This window comes from Aegilops tauschii, chromosome 6, assembly GCF_002575655.3.
Source record: "Aegilops tauschii subsp. strangulata cultivar AL8/78 chromosome 6, Aet v6.0, whole genome shotgun sequence".
NCBI classification, from domain to species: domain Eukaryota; kingdom Viridiplantae; phylum Streptophyta; class Magnoliopsida; order Poales; family Poaceae; genus Aegilops; species Aegilops tauschii.
In genome coordinates this window covers 62,142,784-62,159,583 of record NC_053040.3, presented here as the reverse complement: position 1 = coordinate 62,159,583, position 16,800 = coordinate 62,142,784, and the positions used below count along the sequence as shown (strand labels likewise).

The window sequence follows — 16,800 nt, the reverse complement described above, 5'->3', positions numbered from 1 at the left end:
GACATAGAAATTTGCAAAATACATACGGATCTGAATGTGGCAGACCCGTTGACTAAACTTCTCTCACAAGCAAAACATGATCACACCTTAGTACTCTTTGGGTATTAATCACATAGCGATGTGAACTAGATTATTGACTCTAGTAAACCTTTTGGGTGTTGGTCACATGACGATGTGAACTATGGGTGTTAATCACATGGTGATGTGAACTATTGGTATTAAATCACATGGTGATGTGAACTAGATTATTGACTCTAGTGCAAGTGGGAGACTGAAGGAAATATGCCCTAGAGGCAATAATAAAGTTATTATTTATTTCCTTATATCATGATAAATGTTTATTATTCATGCTAGAATTGTATTAACCGGAAACATAATACATGTGTGAATACATAGACAAACAGAGTGTCACTAGTATGCCTCTACTTGACTAGCTCGTTAATTAAAGATGGTTATGTTTCCTATCCATAGACATGAGTTGTCATTTGATTAACGGGATCACATCATTAGGAGAATGATGTGATTGACTTGACCCATTCCGTTAGCTTAGCACTTGATCGTTTAGTATGTTGCTATTGCTTTCTTCATGACTTATACATGTTCCTATGACTATGAGATTATGCAACTCCCGTTTACCGGAGGAACACTTTGTGTGCTACCAAACGTCACAACGTAACTGGGTGATTATAAAGGTGCTCTACAGGTGTCTCCGAAGGTACTTGTTGGGTTGGCGTATTTCGATATTAGAATTTGTCACTCCGATTGTCGGAGAGGTATCTCTGGGCCCACTCAGTAATGCACATCACTATAAGCCTTGTAAGCATTGTAACTAATGAGTTAGTTGCGGGATGATGTATTACGGAATGAGTAAAGAGACTTGCGGTAACGAGATTGAACTAGGTATTGAGATACCGACGATCGAATCTAGGGCAAGTAACATACCCATGACAAAGGGAACAACGTATGTTGTTATGCGGTCTGACCGATAAAGATCTTCGTAGAATATGTGGGAGCCAATATGAGCATCCAGGTTCCGCTATTGGTTATTGACCGGAGATGTGTCTCGGTCATGTCTACATAGTTCTCGAACCCGTAGGGTCCGCACGCTTAAAGTTCGATGACGGTTATATTATGAGTTTATGTGTTTTGATGTACCGAAGGTAGTTCGCAGTCCCGGATGAGATCGGGGACATGACGAGGAGTCTCAAAATGATCGGGACGTAAAGATCGATATATTGGAGGACTATATTCCGACATCGGAAAGGTTTCGAGTGATTCGGGAATTTTTCGGAGTACCGGGGAGTTACGGGAATACGGGAAAGAATATTGGGCCTTAATGGGCCTTAGTGGGAAGGAGAGGCAGCGGCCAGGAGGTGGCGCGCGCCCCTCCCAAGCCCAGTCCGAATTGGACAAGGGGTTTGGGGCGCGGCCCCCCTCTCCCTTCCTTCTCCTCTTCCCCCCTTTCCCCCCTTCTCCTAGTTGGACTAGGAAAGGAGGAAACCTACTCCAACTAGGAGTAGGAATCCTACTCCCTTGGCACGCCCCTCCTAGGGCCGGCCTCCTCCTCCCTTTCTCCTTGATATACGGGGGCAGGGGGCACCCCATAGAGAACAATTGATCTCTTGATCTCTTAGTCGTGTGCGGTGCCCCCCTCCACCATAATCCACCTCGATAATATTGTAGCGGTGCTTAGGCGAAGCCCTGCGTCGGTAGAACATCATCATCGTCACCACGCCGTCATGCTGACGAAACTCTCCCTCAACACTCGGCTGGATCGGAGTTCGAGGGTCGTCATCGAGCTGAACGTGTGCTGAACTCGGAGGTGCCATACGTTCGGTACTTGATCGGTCGGATCGTGAAGACGTACGACAACATCAACCGCGTTGTGCTAACGCTTCCGCTCTCGGTCTACGAGGGTACGTGGACAACACTCTCCCCTCTCGTTGCTATGCATCACCATGATCCTGCGTGTGCATAGGAATTTTTTTGAAATTACTACGTTCCCCAACACCTGCCTCTGTCCATGAGGCACATCGAGTACGCGGCAAAGGACGCCTACGCAGCGTACGAGATATGGAACCGCATCACCCTCACCCAGGACGGGCTTCGCCGTGCAAAGCTGGAGAAGGAGGAGCCCCCCAAGAAGCGCGCCAGGAGCAGCTGGGGATGGGGAGACGCTGACTGGTGAAGAAGAAGATGGTGTCGGCCAAAGAGAAACCAATGCCAGCGTCGTTTTAGAATTATCATCAAATTTGCTTTACGTTGTTTGCTTATGTATCGTTAGTTTGCTTGTGATCATTTGCTTTTGCTGAACTTAGTTTGCTTGCCATGCAGAATCGTTTGTAATGATGTGAACTTTGATTATGTTAGGTTGCTTTCTGTTGAAATTAGTTTGCTCATGATGAACTTGTCTTACAGAATGCCTGTGATAATTTGTTTTCTATTGTTTGCTCATGTATCATTAGATTCGAGCAGTGTGCAAATAGGACGCATGCAGTGCAAGTTTTGTACCAATGCAGTACAGACTCTGTCAAATGAAGTTTACACATACCCAACAAAGCAGTGCACGCCCCTAAATTTGGAAAAACAAATAGATAAGAGAAAAAACACAAAAAGAAAGTGCGATCTGTATATGTAGTGCGGAAATATATGAACGTGTAGTACAAGAACATAATCAATGCAGTACAAGTATGTTTACTAAGCAGTGCACTCCCCTACATTGGAGAAAAGATTACATAAGAGCAAAAACAAGAAAACAAAAAATGAGAACTGTGCATGTAGTACGGACTGCGTGCGCATGCAGTACAGAACTCTGATCAGTGCAGTGCACCGATGTTTTACAAAGCAGTGCACGCCCCCCTACATTGAAAAAAAACAATAGAAAAAAACTTAACTACCCAGGTGTAGCCGGCCCTAGCCAGTCTCATAGTAGGTCTGCGCCCACAGCAGGCGAGTTGTTCTGAGCCACAATGCGTGGGGCCGGGCGCACATGGGCCCACAGGTCAGAGAGCGTAGAGTAGCGAGCGCCGTGTATAAGCGCCCAAATAAGTAACCAGAGGAGTTCGATACGGCTGCCTCGCCAGCGCTTATAAACAGGTCGGGCGCGCCTTCCACGGGCGAGGTGGGACTAAATATTAGGCCGCACACAACGCACAGGGAACCAGCCGTGCTCACAGGCCGACTTGGGCCCAATGCGTCTTCACTCCCCGAACACAGGCCCAACACACAAAAAGAGAGGCCACTGATTTTTTTAAATAATCCCACGTACCATACACAAACGCAGGCCCAACCACGCGTTCCGCGGTTCGCCTTGATATGACAATGCAGTTCGCTATTTTCAGGTATGCAGTCCTCATACTACTGAAATGCATTCGCGCACACTGAATGAGAACCAATCCGCCACATAACACCAACCACAAACATTTATTACTTTCGTTGGTCAATTGGTTGAATAAAAACGTATCCATTCGTGCTCCAGACTAACACAACGCCTCCCCCATTCCTCTTTTTCTTCAAATCGTAGATCTAGGGTTCATCCCATCCCCAGCTCTTCTATAGAATTCCACTGAACCCGCCATGGACTGTAAGTGCGGGTGTTTGGCAAGGATGGCGCCGGTAGCGGACACATGCGTGTACGCAGAAGGTCTAGAGCTCACCAACACCGAGTGGCGTAGCATGCTCGGATGCCTGATGATACCCAACAAGGGGTTTCAGCCGCCATTTCTTCATCGCCTCACACCCGCAGATCTACAGGAAAGTTGGGTATGTTTTTTCCCTCACAATTTTGGACATAATCTACCTACAAATCCACATCTGAATATATAGTTCAATCAATTTGTTCAGTAGTGTCAACAAAATACAAAACGTAATTTGTATTGTTGTTCAGATTTGTTAGCTATTAAGACTAGATGCTTCCACCTATTTTTCTTTAGTACCACAACACACGAACAAAAAAGAGGGTTAGTAGATCAGTATTGCAGTTCTCTTAACATGCTAGCGAAGTACACTGTAAATGACCTTGCAGTACAATCATGTTACATTATAATATATATCCTAGTAAAACTAGAGGTCAATTCCGTATATAAGTTTGTTCATACATTGCAATACTTTATGAAAAAATAGTAGTCATATATATGTACATATTTAACTCAACATAAAACAGATCATCCTAAGTATAAAGAATCGGTATATATATGTTCATACATTGTTATTTACTTATAAACATTCTTTTTGCATCCTTTCCAAAATGCAGAAACTGCCATCCACAGTAAAATTTCTTGCTCCGAGTTCAGGGAAGTTTACTTTGGAGACAGTACACAAGAATGGGTATGGAGACATGCAAGCTGACTACCACATCGACTCTCAAGAATGCATCAACATAACTACTGGTTGGAAAGAATTTGTCTCCCAAAATGGCTTTGAGGTCGGAGAAGTGGCCATGCTGTTTTTCTATAAACAAGAAGAGTCCATGAAGTTCACAATATTTGCACTGCAGGCAGTCTAAATATGAAGCAAGCCAACGGTGGCATATTTCTAATGCTTTGCTAATACTGTACCCTTTTAAAATTATGTCCACCAGACACTTTGAATGGTGCCTATTTAAAGTATGCAACCTCATCTGCATCATTTTATCACCCATTTTTAGATAAGTTGCTGCTGGCAGTAATGCAGTTCTCTCAAACACATAGTTGGTCCTAAATATAAAAAAACAGTCATTTGAACAGTAACAATGCAATGCGAATGGTCGAAACTTTACAGTTAACATATGATGTTCAAAAGAATTCTCATAGTATTCAGTTCAAAAAATTGTCATAATAACTATTCAGCTAACAAAAGCATATAATGGACCATCTGTTCTAATAGCACAATAGAATATTAACCATACTGCTAATGCAGTACGAAAGTACATATTATGCAGTCCTCTAAAACACAGAATGCAGTTTAAGAAAAGAGAAATCTCATAAGCTGCCATGACCACTATAATACAGCTAAAACGAAGTACACTGCTAACGAAAATGCAGTGCACTACAGCGTATGCCAGAACAACAACAATAAAATTAAAGCAGTAGAAATACAGATATGTCGTAGACTAACAGAGGGGCCAATTCAGTCGCACTTACATAACTAGCCTAAAATTGTCCAACAACTAAACTATCGAAAAATACCCCGCAAAAAACTACATCGAACACACGGCAAACTGGACGAACAGCATCAGCTCTTATTTAAAAATTGCAAATCAAAGAATGAGAATTATACCCGCAATACAATGAATTAAAACCAACAGCGACAGTAATTACAAGATTCAAAAACACATCGAGGCGCAAAATCCAGAAAATCAACAAGAACAGAGGAGTGGACCAAGCTCACCCGCCCACACAACCAAATTCGCGGGAACTGAAAACTAACTCCTATAAATTACACAATTTCTAGAGTAAAAGGTGCAATTAAACGAACGATATCAAACAATTCCGACTAACAAACAACATCCGAGCGCCAAAGAGTCGATTCCGACACGAACACGAACGAACAGAGAAAAACTCGCCCGCCAAATCCCTCGATTTACCAAGATTTTAGTCGGTTTTCCTGTAAATTACAAAGAATAAAGGTCAACTGACATCCATAAACAAATTAAATCATCCCGCAACACCCGATTCCACACAGAATACGCGGGCGGACCGCCAGAAAATGAAGCAGTTCTCCCGTGTAGCATTGCAGTGCGCGATGTAAAGAAGATGCAGTTCGCTTCTGTTGAGCATGCAGTGCGGAAGTGTTATCAGAATAACTATTCTGATAATATTATCAAAATAGACGGGCTATATATATATATATATATATAGACACACACCCCAATGGCTCGCCTGACTTTGCAGCACCAACAAGTTTTCAACTATAAGCAGTTCTACAACAATGATGAAATGTGCATGCTCAGTGGTTATGACCACGTTGGAAGTTATTTCACACAAGGAATTTTACAAGCTAATGCAAATAAATAGATTTATATTTTGGTGGCCCTTAATTATTAAATCTCAACTTGATTAATTTCAAATAATTAACGATATGTACAAAGTTTCCCTAAAAAGGATATGTACAAAATTATTAAGGGGAGAGGAGCACCGAAGGATTGGCTTATTTCTCTTCCTATTTCGCAGAACATGCAACTTTCCTTGTTCATCTTCATCTTGTAATATTTTCTTGCCATTTTGTCATTCACACTTCTGGTCAAGATCGGACGACATCGCAAGTGCAGTTTACCACGGTGGGTTATTTACCTTGGGGCGCTGATAGGCGCCGGCACCGGCCGAATAGTTGGGCCGGTCATCGCGCGAGCGTCCGATTCGGCATATTTGACCCGTTCGATCTAGGTCTCGCAACAGGAAAAAAAAGCATCGCGCTCCGCTTTCGATCTCGGTTCCTACTTCCTCGTGGGAACGTGGAGCTGCCGTCGCGGCCTGCAGCAGGTGCTCGCGTCTCGCCGGTCCCCGCCCTTGCCGCCGGTCGCCGCCCCTCGCCGCCGGTTGCCGCTCCTCACCGTCGTCGTCTCCTGTGTTTCTCGCCGACTTTGGAGCCATGCATGGATGTAGCAAAAAGCTTTACTGGTCGTAGCAAAACGCGAAGGTGGTTGCAACAAAAAATGCCGGTTCCAGCACAATTAAATGATGGTTCCAGCAAAAAAAACCTCAGCAGCAGAAAACCATGGCTCGGAGCAACAGCGGTAGTAGCAAAGCTTTGTGTTAGTTCCAGCAAAACAAAAAACAGTGGAAGCAAAAATGCAAAAATGGGGCCTTTGTGGAAGGATGTTCTAGCAAAATCAAAGACACCGGTGGTAGCAAAAAATGTAACTGGTTGCCGCAAATTAAAACACCATTTGTAGCAAAGTAGCAAAATTGGGCGTTCTTCCAGCAAAAAAGCGAATGCGGCAGTTGTACCAAAAATTGAAGCTGGTTCTAGCAAATCAAAGCACCGGTTGTAGCAAAATGCAAAAAATTGGCGTCGGTGCTAGCAAACCAAAGTGCCGATGGTAGCAAAAATTAGTGCTAGTTCCAGCACCGCCATGAGCCGGTTCCAGCACCGCCATGAGCCGGTTCCAGAAATGGGCGTCGTTGAAGTCAAATCACCGGTGGGCTCTCCTGTCCACGGCGCCGAAGGCTTCTCCCGTCCACAACACCGGTCGACACCCCGTCATAGCACCGGTGCTGAAGCTTCGCGGCAAGTTGTCGTTGGACGGTTGTCGCAGCCCCGCCCACTTGTGGTAGCGCTGGCGGCTTGAGGTGGAAGGAGTGGTAGAGGTGGGGAGCGCCGATGGTGAGGGAGGCGGGGGAAGGAGAGGGAGAGGTGGGCAGCATCGATGGGGAGGGGAGGTGGAAGAAGGAGAATGAGTGGTGGGTAGCCACGGTGGGAAAAATTGTGGCCAGAACGCTCTAGATCGAAGGAAGAAGATAAGGGAAAGGGGCAAAGCGATGCTGGGCCCCACGAGACATAGGTGCGTCCGGCGCAATTTTCAGCCGGCGCACCCGCTGTAAACACTTACCTTTACCTTGGGCCGCACTAGTCTTGCTCCAAAATCTAGTTAGAAAATCACTTACATGAGGAGCTGGGCGTCCAGCTGCCATTGGCGTCTCATCCTGGTCCATATCCAAGCTTTGCTTCACCGTTCCTTTACTACACCGTTCGACACATGGACATGACAGGATTGATTGTCCACGGTGGAGGCGCGATAACAAGAATGGCACGGCCTGCTAGATGAGCGTTCTGGTGGGTGGGTTATTCTCTTGCTTTAATAATCCCATTGCCTCCTAAGCCTATGTCTAAGCCAGACACTTGTTGGTTGAGCCTGGACTTGATGCGATCATCCGACGAGTTCTTTCTCCGTTGGTACGCGCACGTACGAAAGCTGGCCAAGGTACTGGATCGTCTTGGGTGGAGACTCGCATAAGGGATAGCTAGCTAATTAGCTTTAAGCTAGCAATCGAGAGGCCGGTAGCCTTACGCACTAACTCACGCGAGAACACACGGGGACACAAGCGATTGATGATTTGATCTCACGGTTATTGCAAAGAAAGGGTAGGGTAGATACATATAGGACAACGCTAACGCCCACACGTACGGTGAGAGTGAAACCTGCCCACACGCCTATGACACACAGACTGCGCCACGTCACCGCATGCATGCTGGTGGAAATCTTTTTAGATTTTCAATTTTTAAAATGTTTTATCTTTTAAATGAAAAATCCGATTGAGGATCCGTTTTCACCATTAAATCCCTCGCGACGAGATCTTCGAAACTAGATCTCATATCAATATATTTCGACGAACTTTTTCTGGTTAAAAATTGCCCTGTTTATTACAGATGAATTGCCATGGTGTTTATACTGAAGCTGCCATGATATGTTTCAGTTATTTTTTTCTGCATTTAAAAATAAATTTTGACATTTATAAAACATGGAATTCAAAAATTAGACTTGCCATGAACCATAAACTAAAATTGCCATAATACATGCACTTAAAATTGCCATGGTTCATACAAAAAATAATTTTTATGGTCAAAGTACTGGAATTGCCATCATCAAAATACTAAAATTGCCATGCTCTACAAACTAAAATTGTCACATGACAACTTTAGTTTAAGCACTATGGCAGCTACAGTGTAAACATCATGGCAACTTTTGGGCAAAAAAAATTTCGTCGAAACATATCAACATGGGGTCTAGTTTTGAGATCTCGTCGAGACGGATTTAATGGTGAAAATGGATTTTTAATTGGATTTTTTAATTAGGAGATAAAACATTTTTAAGCCAAAACCAAAAAGATTCCTGCTAACGTCATCTGTTCACATGTGGCAAAATGAGTGATAAAGAAGGCGTGTGGGTGATGTACAAGATACCACACGTGTAGAGGTTAGTTTTTTCCTACATATATATAATAGGCTACACTTGGCAATACTAGATACTCCGTACATATATATAACTAGATGATGCCCCGCGCGTTGCCACGGGACTGTATCGTACAAATAATGCTTTCAATCATTAATGAACTTCGTCACAAAGGTGTTAAGGGAGAAGGTTGGTGGAAGCTATGTTATAAGTTGTTGACGTGTTTATGCATTTGAACAAAATAATTCTCACAACGTAAGACAAAATCTTGAGTTTGTACTGATGTAAAAGGATTAACCATCCAAATATTGTCAATATGTTTCAGAAAAATGGTATTACAAAACTATTATCCATGATTGTATTACTGTTGTACAAATCTTGAACCAATAATTTGAAAGCATGAGACAAAATTCCTAAAGCGGCACTCGCTTGATGTTAGTACTATCTGACATGCACATATCCCTTATCTCAGATTATTGGCCTATGACACGTACAGAAGGCAAAAACAGTGACAATTAATCAATAGTAATACTAATACTGCAGTCTAAAGTTCTGGACGAATGCATGGAAACATCTACTGCACTGTGAAGTTTTAAATTAAATGCATTAAAAATCTGGAAAAGAACAGTGACTTTAATCAATAGCACTCCAAAAGAGCTACATGGAAATACCAATTGCAACTTGAAGGTTCTCAACGAAATGCATTTCCATTTTTAACCATCTTGCAGCATCCTTGTGTATACAAATTCATGCATGCAAAGAGGAACTGAATGTGAGCATACCAACAATGGATGCAACATTTGACCTCACACGCTAACCCCAAGATATACAGTTGCGGAATTTTACTCTGGTCCTATTTTCCCTACTATACAATCAGATTAAATGGAAGGAACAAATTAATACATGTAAAGCATACATCTCTCCCTCAAAAAAGAAAAACATACATCTCTGAATGTCATACCAGGTGTTACAATCTTCAGCCATCAGATCATGCAGGAATGGCCTCATACAAATTGGATGCCATTGGGATCAGAGGGAGGAACCAACAGGCCCAGGGGGAAATCAAATTTCTTTGAGAACTGAAATCAAAATTTCTTTGAGCACTCTAACTTGTATGAGAGGAACATATATGAAGGGAGCAAAGAAATAAAATACTGCTAGGTTATTTTGAGAGAGATAATCAGGGATTAAGATAATGCAGTAGCTACCTGCTCACGGTTAGGTTCCTCGGCGCTATTGAAGGAAAGATATTATGGTAACCCTGTATCACTTATCAGACCAGTACGTCTTCATAATCAAACAATATCACCACAATGTCTAAACCATGGCCCCAACCACGTCTGATTATCCTCTATGTAATCAAAGGTTTCTGCATGCTGTAAGATTCATCAGATCGACGATCTAATAGGAAGATACAAATTTTGAACAGCTAGAATAATCAAGAGAGAACCAGCGCTAACGACACAGGCAAATATTGCAACGGTGGAGAAGAGGGGGCTTCTGAATCATTCCTGTCGGCCGACGGGGTTGGTGAGCGCGGCGAAGATGGTAGAAAACGGCGCCGACGTCCCCGCGAGCCCCACCATATGCTGCGTGTCCCACCGGTTCCCTGTACCTACCCGTGCACAAACGCCGTGATAGAGAGCTCAGATCCAGCCGGCGGCGGATGCGGAGGCAGGACGGGTGAAACGGGAGAAGAGGCGTACCATGTGGTGAAGACCTTGAAGGCGAACGCGAGAACGGCGGCGAGTTGCCAAACACGGCTGAGAAGAGGGCGAAACCGCAGGGGTGGCTGCGCGACGAAGGCAGCTTCTACCACCGACAGCCGGTTGGTTCTAGAAGCTTCCAGCCTCCGCCTCCTCTTCGAAGCCTGTACCAGCAGGTGAAGGGCTAAACCTGGATATGTGGTCAATCCTCTCCGGCAGTATGCGCATTGTGGGGAGAACATCTCCGTATCCCTATTTATTTGGTGGAGAAGAAGAAAAGACATCAGTTTAGAAGATAGAGAGACTGATGGAAATCAATCGGAGGGGAGTTAATTAGGGAGATAATAAATGTGCATGCCAGCTATTGGGCTGGGATTCCCTGGGAAGCTAGCGTGCAAAACGCTGCGAGCACCAGCAGGAGACAGGAGACGTGCAGATTGTTAAGAATAAAGCGACGTCGTTAGCACTAAGAGTGGTACGTGTGTCCAAAGCGCCGTACGGACGCAAACGTCCGTACGGACGTCTTCTCGCGCCACAGGCGCTTATTGTAAACGGACGCCTCTCCGGAGGCGCCCCAAATCCTTGTATAAATAGGGCTTTGCCCAGAATCAATAAACACAAGTTTTCTTACAAATTCTTACACGTTATCAGCACTGCTCTCCGGCGAGAGCGATTCCGACGAGAAACACAGAGCACGAACAGGACGAGAGAGAAGGTAAGATGGCAGGGATGAACCTGCACAACATCGCCTCTGCACTTGTTTGTTTCATCCGACGAGAAATCCATCGATCTGAGAGACGACAAAGAGCTGGAGTTTATCACCCTTGGGGCCCAGGCAACGGCCGCCGTGGTCGTCGTGGCCGCCGTGGTTGTGGTCGTGGTCAGGATTACCCTGGCCCTGCCGCGGCAGATCAGGCAGGACCAGGCAACCCGCCCGTGGCCGTCCACCGTGCCTACCAGCACCTCTGATGCCGGCCTTCGTCGCTCCACCAATGGACTATGCTCCCGCCGAGGCTGCAGCCCCGTTCCTGGGCGAGGAGGAGTTCTTCGACGCCGCTCAGGCCCCGCCACCGCCAGGGATCTTCTTCGGCAACGGCATGGATGCAGGCGTGGCCTTCTGTCCGGTGCACAGATACGGACCTTGCCCTGCCCGCGATTTCTGCCCCGTGCACGGGTACGGGCCGTGCCCTCCACCGCCGGCCACTCCACCACCGAAACCGGAGGTCATCGACGAGCCACTCGCCTACCCGGACCTCCCAACGCCGACGCCCGCCGACGAAGACGAGGAGCACTTCGCCCCTCCAGGCTATGGCCCTGTGCCCGCCATGATGGAGTGGGAGGTGACGCCGAACGAAGAGGAGGAGCAGTGGCTCAACTCCGTTGTGAAGCAGGAGCCAACCACGCCGGCGGAGACCGACGAACCCGACGCCACCATCCCCGACCTCAACACTACCACCGGCGTGAAGATCGAGGACGTGGCGTCGTCTTCCATGACCCAAGCATCTCCACCGTCTCCACCCCCGGCAAGCCCGCGAACGCCTCCACCGGCGGCTCGCCGGATCCTTCGCCGTTTCGCGGCGGCGCTGGAGCAGCACCGTCCCGGCCTCCGCTCCGGCTCCTGGGCCCCTGCAGGCCTCCACCTCCCCGGCTATGCTGCGGGGGGGCCATCCTCCTCCTGAAGATCGCCGGCGCTGGGCGCCATCGGCGACGGCCGGCGGGATCCCGTGGGGATGGCGGTTGGAATGGGGGGAATTGACCCCAACCGCCCCACCTCCCAGTTCCCCTTATCCGCTCCTTCGGCGGCGCTGCCATGGGCCTGGGCCGAAAGGCCTCGTGGGCTGTGGCCCACGTTGCAAAAACCAGCAAGAAAAAAAAACAAACAACGGGTGATAGGCTAGATTGCAGAAAAATCCTCATATTATCGGAATTTCGTGCATTAGTCCAACTACTAGTACTAATTTAGTGCTTGTCATGTTTTAGCCCCATAAATTTGGGAATTCGCAGATAGGTTCAACTATTAGTGCTGTAATTAAGTACTTGTCATGTTTTAGACCTTGTATCTCGGTGTGATTATATATTGTACTCAATTAAATTGTGTATTGATGTTTATACCATATTATGTCTATAAATCATTATATGTTCAATGTGTTTGCAATTCGCAATCCCTATAACATGTACAAATGGTACAATAATATTATTTTGCAATTGAAAATCATTTATTTTTGCAACTCAAATATTAATTCGCCATCAATTAAGTCCAAAAAATGCCTATGTAGCACGAAGTAGACTTAATTTGAATAGAATTAATATGCAAAAAAAAAAGTTCAAGTCTTTACTTGAATTTATAACAATTGCAAAATTTATTACAACATGACCATGATGATTTTAATTTACATACAAGTAAAATGATCAAATATTTGGTTCTAAATCTTGTAGGACAAAATGACCGTCAAAGAATTTGAAGAGCTTGCACTCGACGGACACAACTATCCTACATGGGATGGATGTTAAAATCAGTCTTTCATCTCGTGGAATTGCAGCTGCACTCATACCTCCTGCAGACCCTCCCCAAGGAATTGCACAATTAACCGAGCAGCAACAATATGCTGCTTTATACATAATAAGGCACCATATCCATCCAGATCTAAAATCTGAATATTTGATGGAGGAATCTCCAAGCAATATGTGGCAATCACTTAAGACTAGATATGAACAGCAAAAGGCAATTATACTTCCTGAAGCTAGTCATGAGTGGACCCATTTAAGACTCCAAGATTTCAAATCGATCGGAGCTTATAATCATGAGGTTCATAAAATTTGTTCAAAGTTGCGGTTTTGCGAGAAGGAGCCTACAGAAGCAGATAAGATAGAAAAGACTCTATCCACTATGCTCCCGGCTGACAGGATCCTACAGCAACAATATCGTTCCCGCAATTATACAGTTTACTCTGAACTGATACATGTGCTCCTCCAGGCTGAGAAACACGATGAACTTCTGCTAAAGAATAGTAATCAACGCCCAGTCGGGGCCGCTCCTCTGCTTGAAGTACATGCAAATTTTCAGAAAAACACCAAGTTCCATGGTTTTTTCAAAGGCCAAAACAAGAACTTTAAGGGTAAGAGCAACCACAAGAAGAAGAACAAGCCACAAAATTCAGACAAGGGGAAGGGCATAACAAAGAATAAGTTTGATAAAACTAAACTTTGCCAGAAATGTGGATCCTACAAGCATGTCACCAAAAAATGCCGCATCCCAAGACATCTGGTAAACCTCTACCTGCAATCCATGGGACGTAACAGACCTACCCAAGGAGCAAGATATGAACCTGATGACAACAAGGAAGCTGGTTGTTCACAAGATGTTCAAGGAGCACCAAGTAACAACAAGGAATTCCATCGATCGCAGGACTCCATGGACACGGAGAACATGATGACCGAATACGCCGCCGACATGTTCGGTGACTTTGACTAGTCAATTGACTCCATTTAGATATTTTATTTGTTTACATCCATCGGATTATTGTAATAAAAACATATTATTATTGTTGTTGTCATCGTTCTATATTGTAAAAACACAATATATATATATTGTATCAGCACTTTGATATCAATAAAATTTGTATGTATTCTATATATCCAATAAAGTGTTTTTCCTTAAACTGAAAATTCCACATTTTACTATATAGATTTCTACGAGAGTCAATCTAATGGAGGAGTAAATGTGCCTTGTGGACAGTGGCACCACAAACTCTATACTTAGGGAAATAAAGTATTTCCAAACTCTTACAAAATTGAATGGGGATATTTTAACAATCGCTGTACGCGATGCGGTAATTGTTGGCAAAGGACGTGCCATATTTACCCTCCCTATGGGTACACAAATTGTAATTGAGGATGCTTTATTGTATCCCGATTCAACTCGTACCCTCATAGGTTATAGAGATATCCGCAAAAATGGTTTCCACGTTGAAACTTATAAAGATAACAAAGAGGAATATCTCCTCTTTACCAAAGACAACGGATATGGCAAACATATATTTGAGAAAATTCCCTCTTTATCATCAGGATTGTACTACACGTACATAAAACCCGTAGAGCATGTTGCGTATAAGGTAATTTTTAAGAATGTAAATGCATTCCAAACTTGGCATGATCGCCTTGGTCATCCTGGTATAGGGATGATGAGGAAAATTATCTGCAATTCAAATGGTCATGACTTAAATGAAGCTAAATTCCCACAGTCTTCAGATTTTATGTGCACTGCATGTGCTACTGGGAAACTCATTTTAAGACCCTCATATCTTAAAATTCAAGTAGAACCACTACAATTCCTTGAACGAATTCAAGGCGATATTTGTGGTCCGGTCCAACCATTGTCTGGACCTTTTAGGTATTTCATGGTTCTAATAGATGCATCTACACGATGGTCTCACGTGTGTTTACTATCTACACGAAACCATGCATTTGCCAAAATAATGAGACAAGTTATCAAATTGCAAGCTCATTATCCTGAGAATCGAATTAAATCAATTCGAATGGACAACGCTGCTGAATTCTCTTCACATGCTTTCAATGCTTATTGCATGGCATTGGGCATTGAAGTTCAGCACTCAGTCCCATATGTCCACACTCAAAATGGATTGGCTGAATCTCTAATTAAGAGAATTAAGCTCATTGCATGACCCTTACTAATGAATTGCAATTTACCAACTTCTTGTTGGGGTCACGCAGTTTTACACGCTGCCAACTTAATCCAATTGCGACCAACTGCATATCACAGCACTTCCCCTCGGCTATCCCCTTCGGCTACAACCGAAAACACCCATGCCCCCGGACCGAATGACAGGCTTTAATCCGTGGCCACGGGACCTTCATCACGGCCTCTCTGTACGGTGTGTGCTTTGGAAAGGGGTTGACAACCTACTGAACCATACCCTGTCCCCTGCAAGGATAAGTGGTGGTACCGACAAAAGGAAGCTACTGAACAAGACTCGGTCTACAACCGACTCAGGTGATCCAAGTATCCATCAACAATATTACCACTAGTGAAATAAATCACCACTCCTCGAGCCTCACCATGCTATGCCGGGCATACTCGTCACAACGAGGGATTAGGGACAAGCTCGTGTCTACCCAAGACCACGACTTTCCCGCTTCCTACCGGTGTGCAAGAGCAGCTCACAAGGGCGATCCAAATCCTTAGGGTATCCATTGCTGGCCACAAACAACTCCAAAGTGCACTCATGCACGAGACTACATCGATACATAAACTGTCACTATACTCCAAGACAAAAGGTGATGTAATCGTATCCAAACACCACAACAAATATTATGCCAGAGTTCAGAAATGCTTGCCTTCAAAAGTATGCAAAGGATGTACTTAGTGGAAGCTTTCCTCTTCCTCCAAAAATTCCTATTTTGCAAAATACACAAATACAAATATTTCAAACACAGTACCAAAACCTGTCTCAAATATTTTTGAAATAAATCTTAAAATAAACTAGATGAAATTTGAGAGAGGTAGGAAAAAGAATCAACTCATTTGGAGTTTTATTTTAAAAGTTATAGCCAGTCAAATCTGTTTTTAAATAAAACCAGAAAAAAGGAAAACGTTTCAGCAGAAATACGCTTTCGCAGCAGAGGAAACGCACTCGGGGTTTTTACGCCTCCACTTAAACAGAGAGAGGGCGCTGCGCGGGTCGCTGACAGTGGGTCCAGAGGGCCCACTAGTCAGGTTTGACTGGTCTCCCTCTCCCTCCCTTTTCTGTGCCCGAACGGTGGCGAGGCTCCGGCGATCGCCGACGACAGACGGCGGCTCCTCGAGGGCACCCAAGGGCGGGAATGGAACGGCTAGACCGAGGCGGTCCTTTGGGTGGTCGAAGGGTCGAAGGAGGTGGCAGGAATCGCCGGCGGCGAGCTTCGCGGCGGAGGGAGGCTACGGTGGTGAAGTGACTTAGGTGCTCCGGTGGTCTCCGATCGAGTTTGGGCAGCTGGGCAGCTCCGCAAGACTACGGGGAAGCTTCTGGTGGTGCTGGTTGGGCGAGAGGGTGGCCGGTTGCGACGAATCGCACCGGGGCTTGGCGGCGGCCGAGCTGGCCGGAGTTGAGGGAGACGGCCACCACAGGTCGATTCACTACACGGGAAGCTCTACGAGGAGTGCCTGAAGTCGCGTGAGTGCTCGGAGGGGCTCGGGGACCCTTTATATAGTGCTCGAGGCAGGTTCCC

General features: G+C 45.2%; 1 long non-coding RNA gene across 1 annotated transcript; it reads right to left on the bottom strand.

Annotated features, from left to right (window-relative positions):
• Positions 1 to 4,013: 4,013 nt before the first annotated feature.
• LOC141025527 (uncharacterized) lies at positions 4,014 to 7,381 on the bottom strand. Its single transcript, XR_012187157.1, has 2 exons — positions 6,270 to 7,381; positions 4,014 to 5,583 (listed from the first exon to the last, which is right to left on the bottom strand). It is a non-coding gene; the product is annotated as an uncharacterized lncRNA (long non-coding RNA).
• Positions 7,382 to 16,800: the final 9,419 nt, after the last annotated feature.